This window comes from Anneissia japonica, unplaced genomic scaffold (assembly GCF_011630105.1).
Source record: "Anneissia japonica isolate Jap-2015-1 unplaced genomic scaffold, ASM1163010v1 scaffold287932_len317664_cov166, whole genome shotgun sequence".
In the NCBI taxonomy this organism is placed as follows: Eukaryota; Metazoa; Echinodermata; class Crinoidea; order Comatulida; family Comatulidae; genus Anneissia; species Anneissia japonica.
In genome coordinates, this window is record NW_022735649.1 from 264554 (window position 1) to 270697 (window position 6144).

Consider the following 6144-nt stretch of genomic DNA (forward strand, 5'->3'; position numbering starts at 1 on the left):
GTAGGCCTATACATAGGCCTTTAATTTTCAATATAGGCCTACGCCTTTTTTTTTTCGTTATTTGAATGAAACAATAAATAAATAAAATATTTAAAAAAAGCCTAAGCCTTTTCACATTGGAAATGATTGAAATTTTAGAATTAAAGTAGGTCATTTTGGGGGCACAGTAGTAGCAATCGGAAGTCAGATATAGGCTACAGTAATTCCACCTTTCAGGATTTGGTTCATGTCAGTCGGTCTAAGGTCAGCATAAATTGTCTTTTATAATGCGTGGGTGGTCAGCGAATGCACTGATGCATAAAATCCAGTCCAGACTATCAAATTTTGTTTGACAAAAACATGTGACATGCCTTTATATGGTCATGATGACATCACATCATGACCATATATAGACACATCATGACTATATATGTGCGTACAACAGTTTTTCATCAAAGAAAATCTGTTAATCTGGACAGCATAAAGTACATATTAAGTACATATTGTCATCGCAATTTGTAGTGCATCATTAATACTGTTCATACAATATGAGACCACACTGGTTCCCATTGATGATCTTATTGTGATTGTAGTGTTGTTGCTCTAAATATTATCAATATCATTATTAACTGTATTGCTACCCTGTTACTTATAACACAGTATTTGTATACTGTTAATATTTGTTTATCATTTTATTATTCATTGATATTGTTATAGTACTGCCTGACTATAAAAAAAAATCTCAATTTGTATTTCTAGCATTGATAATTTAATATAAAGTATTATGTTAAGATGGAATACTTGTTACTTTTGACTTCATTTGTTAACATCAAGGCTCAGTGTTATAATGTGTTTTTAAGTTAAAATATACACGATACATTTATTGTGATTGTGAACTTGGAACAAATAAAATTCTTATTCCCAATGCTAGATTATTAAAAATTAAATCCCAAATTACAAGAATGCCTAAGAAAGTATGGAGTAAAAAATTTAAAATATTAAACATCTAAAAGAAATAGAAGTACTGCATAAAAAAAATATATATTATGCTTAAAGCCAAGTATAATTCATCTGATGCTAGACAGGAAGACAGAATAAATGTAATGAAAAAACAAAAAAAAATATAAACTATATTTTGAGCCTGTGAATTTTTATAAATGTTATCATTTACAAATTATTCCCTAGATCTACACGAGACCGTCCCAACATATCTGTTATTTTGATCAATAACCGTTCAAGAGAATCGACCACTATATTCATCATTTACAAAATCACAATATAAAAATAAACTGTTGAACCCTGTCTAGACAATCAAATTTCATTTGACAAAACTTGTGACATGTTTAATATGGCAATAAGCATATATAGGCACATCATGTCTATATATGGGCATACAACATCTTTTTGTCAAAGAAAAAGAGTATGGAAAATGTATAACATTAAAAATAAATGTTTCTTACTTTAGGCCTACCTTGTACCATAAATTAAAATAAAGTTATCAATTATTGCCTCTAAAACCTAAATATTATTGAGGGGTTTGCTGGCCATTTTTTTTTTCTTTTAAAGAGTTGAGTATTAATTTTTTTCTTTAATTTATCAATTTTAGGCATTACTGAACGAGCCCCTAATTGCCCCGGGTCCTTGGGATTTGCAATGGCTCCACTGCGATTACCTACGCCACAGAGAATAATGGCGATTGTAATGGCAATAATGATACTAATGATGACGATGAAATAATAGCACAACTGTTTAAAAACTGTAACAACTTCTGTCAGTTTTTCGTTGACTTTTATAATTTCATCATTACACATCTAAAAACAAATTTTTAAAAATCAGCGTCAGTTATAACAATAATATTTATATTTATAATAATTTATTAATATTGCACAAATTTTATTTATTTATTCAGGTATAATCATATAAAAACAGTTACAAACAGTAGCCGAAGCTGAAATGGTTTGCATCACAAAACTCATTCACAAGTACAAAACAGCAAAATGCCAAAGATAAAAAAACATTCACAATTAAATAGAAAAGAATAAAAGTTTACAATATAAAAGAGAAATTTAAATTTATGGAAAGCTAAAAGCACAACACAAAGCTTCAAATCAAATGTAGGACTAAAACGCTCATGATTGACATCAACAAAGAGTTGATTGGCCTACACCTACGTCGCTGGTTCAAACAGATGCTCGTCTATACTTCTGGCGGTAGAACATATCTTCTCGGATCATAAGGACTATAGACCAAGCCTAGTGTACACAATGGCTCATGTGTAAGCACGGATCCAGCGGGGTGGGGGAGAACGTAACCCCCTCCCCCCGTTTTTCCACTAAAAATAAATATTGAAATTACCGCTACCTACTTACCCATTCTGAAAACTATATAGAGGCAGACAATGCTAGTTTAGCGGTCTCAAAGGCTCATGCCACCGCATACCAACCGAACACTACCGCATGCCAACTTAAATTTATTAAATATTACGTTAAGGACTAGTCTTCATGAATGACAAGAATCGGGTATCGGGTCACACTTATTAGCGTCAAACAACCGTCTAATTATTATTACTATTTTAGTGAAACCCTAGTCTTGTCTAGTGTATTTATACTGAAACCCACACTTATCGTGCAAACGTCCACTTTATGAAGCATGTGTAACGACAAGACACCAGAACTCTGAATAGATATTCTTGAATATTATGTGTATATAGATTAATACTATGAATATAATAATAATTCTGACTATGACTTGTCAACAAAATTTTACTTTCAAAATGATAAGACGACGAATACTGTACTAACCTAGCACCCCCATGGAAGTCGACATCCAGCGAGCCAATGTTGAAATTACATTCGCTCTTCGTGGTTGATATCGAAAAATCGCCATTCGAATACCCTGTATTTAAGACAAAGTATTACAATTATGCTTTATTAGCAGTGTGAGATATTAAATATAATATTTTGTGAGCAGGACCTTTTAAGGAAAATAACAATAAAAAAAAAACACCATATTATGTCCTTAGATGTCAAAAATGCCGTAGTGGGGTTTGCACACGACTGGACTCTAACAGGACTCGGTCCCCTGGGTAGAGGTTCCGAGCCTTTACATTTCAACTCGTATTCGAACCAAGATTCGGAGCGCGTTTCGGATGCCATAAATTGGTAGTGTGTGCGTATTCTTATACACTGATCCGTTTCTTTCTCATCGGTTTGGTAGGCTTCTGATCCGAAAATTGGGATTCGGTGTGAGTGCATTTTTAGCCAGGGGATTCAATTGGAAACCGTTTTTTAACTAAATACATACTGTAGTCTCAAATTTACAAACACAAATCTAAGGCCAAATTATTCTTACCAAATTGAAGGACAATCGAGAGTGTAATAGAAAACGCTTTTACACCAACACTGCCATCGTCACTTACTCGGATACCGAAAGATGCGTTGAAATAAAAGAAATATATCAATTTGTATTTTCTTTTTTCACTTCATTATAATACCTATTCGGTATATACAATAGGCTACCTCTAACCAAAAGTAATTTATAGACATCCAGCAAGAGCGCCTTTCTTCAGCCTTACAATTTTAAAGAGTTCCCATGGTTATGGTACTTCCAAGAAGAGTATGTTGAAGGGGGGGGGGCGAGTTTGTAGGGACGACGGTGTATAGTCTGGAGAAAGTTGTAAGGGAAAGTTTCTAGGTGAGTTTGTTAAGCGGCTAGTTTGTAGAAGGCTAGTTTGCAAGGGGCTAGTTTGCAAGGGGGTGGGGGGTGGCAAGTTGACTGGTTCCCGTTAGATTTACGTGCGCCCCTCCCTAAATTTTCCAAAATTATATTTAACAATATGGAAAAAAAGATCATTTATAATCAAATTTACATCTGAGAGTGCCATTTCCGGCAATCTAAGGTGCCATAACCATACTTTTCTTTACTCAGCCCCAACGGTGGGGCAGGTGTGTGCAGTGGCGGCCAGCGGGGGAGAGCAGGGGCTTAAGCCACCACCGGACAGATCAATCCCACCATTGGACCAGGGAAGAGTGAAATTACTAATTGAAATTTCACTGTTCCCTGATCGGACGGAGCTCGTCGGGCAGTTTGGACTAAGAAATATATAAAAATAGGCCCTGGCCAAGCGAACGCATGCCTGGCACAATCAGATAGTGTCATTTCTGGCCATCCAGAGGTTCCTATTCTTTAAAAAAAAAAACACCCTCTCAAACGCTTCCCCCAGCTCGGGCCTACAAGCTCATCCCCCTCCCCAGAAAATATATCCGACCTAGACTGATCCGCCAATAGGCCTTTTTCACGAATCGGTAGACATCATGAAGTGATGACAAACATTGCGAATCAGCGGTGCGTAACCAATAGAAATAAGATAAGCTTTTGGGATATTTTTTGACATCATGTTATTTAAAAAATCATAACTCTATAACGGGGCGTCGTATCCAAAACATTTTCCAGCAAAATGTTCTTAAAAGACTAGTCTACACCACTATATGATTGGAAAAAAAAAATTAACAATTTTTTTGGCCTCTGAAATCAAGATTGAAAAAGAAAAGCCTATCTCAGTAGTGTATTAAAATAGGTGTTTGCATTACAGTGCTGTAGTACTAGTAATACTCTGAACTAGCATTGTTTTAGTTACCATATGAGAGTTTCCTGTGTTAAAAAAATGATTTACTATACTATACCTCTTTATAAAACATAACTTGTACTTTATAATAAGAGAAATCTGTATATTATCGCTACTTGGAACAGTAACAACACGAAAATAATATGCTACTGCACTGTTGGTAACGCACCGCTGATTCGCAATGTTTGTCATCACTTCAAGATGTCTACCGATTCGTGAAAAAGGCCTATGGGTGTGTGGCGACCCTCTTTCTGTGAAAATCCCTCACTGGGTCCCCTCTATTTCGAATTCCTGAATCTGCCACTGGAAACCTATCTATCTGCACCTTAAAATCGCTGTCTACCTCTGTAAAATGATCACTTACCAAAACTCGGAGACATTCAATGGGGTCCATTCAATCAACATTTTTGGGCCATTTCCAAAATGTGCCTTGAGGCCAGACGATGCTTAATCCGGCACTGCTAATATGTCCATTTTTATTGATCTAATCTACGTGTATTTACTTTCATAGTTTATATTTAAATATTTAAAATTGTTTATAAATTTATTTAAAATACTTTATGAAATAACGTAATCATTAAAATTTATGATAATAATTGATATTTAAATAAATAAAAAGATTGAAACATGTTAACAGACACAAGTATACATAAACCTATTTCTAGATTACAGAAAATATGTAAATCTGTTTTAAAATGATATAAATTTATATATATACATAGAAATATTATGCGTAAATATGTATTTAGTATAACAAATTAAATTTAAACGAAAATATGGAAGAAGCAGAGGAAGAAAGAAGAATAGGAAAAATTGAAAATGAACAATAATAATAATTTTTTCATTATTGCATCACGTTTTTGTGAAAATAACCCAAAGGACTATGTCGTTTTCTTTTTTGTTTTATCACTAAAAAATAACACTCGTTTTGACGCACTCCGTTCTGTTGTGTGTGTGTCTGTTGTTGAAAACAACCTTCCTAATTTTGTGACTGGCTATGATGACTGAGATGGACCATGTTGACTTATTAATAATATTTTATTTGGGATGGAAAAAAGGAGTCAATTTCCCAAAAATGCTCCATCAGCAAATAGGTTAGTGTGCGCTGTGGACAGTATGGCTATGGAATTATTTATTAACCACACAGTCCAGAATCAGGTGATTAAGTCGCAAAACTTTATCTTCGTTTAGTGGCGCCATTTACTCTAGGTAGACGGCGACCGGTTTCGTTACCGGTTGGTACATTTCTTACAAACATTCAGGCAAAGGCCAGTGAAAGTTGAGACGGGAGCCGGGTTTTTATCGATGTTTGCCATCCTTATATGTGAGCCATCGTAAATTCATGGTTTGCCGGAGATGCGTTCAATTTAAATCTCCGAACTTGTGAAGCTGAGATATTCTATGAATGAAGTCTTGTATCGCAGTCTAGAATTTAAAAACGGGTGACCAAATAATGAATTAGGTGCTAAATGTTGATTTAATGCTGGGTAAGTTAAAAACAGACATTCCGTCCGAGTGGGATTCATTCAAAAATTTGAGGG

General features: G+C 34.7%; 1 long non-coding RNA gene across 1 annotated transcript; it reads right to left on the bottom strand.

The window, feature by feature from the left end:
- Window positions 1–310: 310 nt before the first annotated feature.
- LOC117116657 lies at window positions 311–3404 on the bottom strand. The gene is made up of 3 exons (XR_004446801.1): window positions 3331–3404; window positions 2781–2874; window positions 311–1790 (listed from the first exon to the last, which is right to left on the bottom strand). It is a non-coding gene; the product is annotated as an uncharacterized LOC117116657 (long non-coding RNA).
- Between the last annotated feature and the right edge of the window lie 2740 nt (window positions 3405–6144).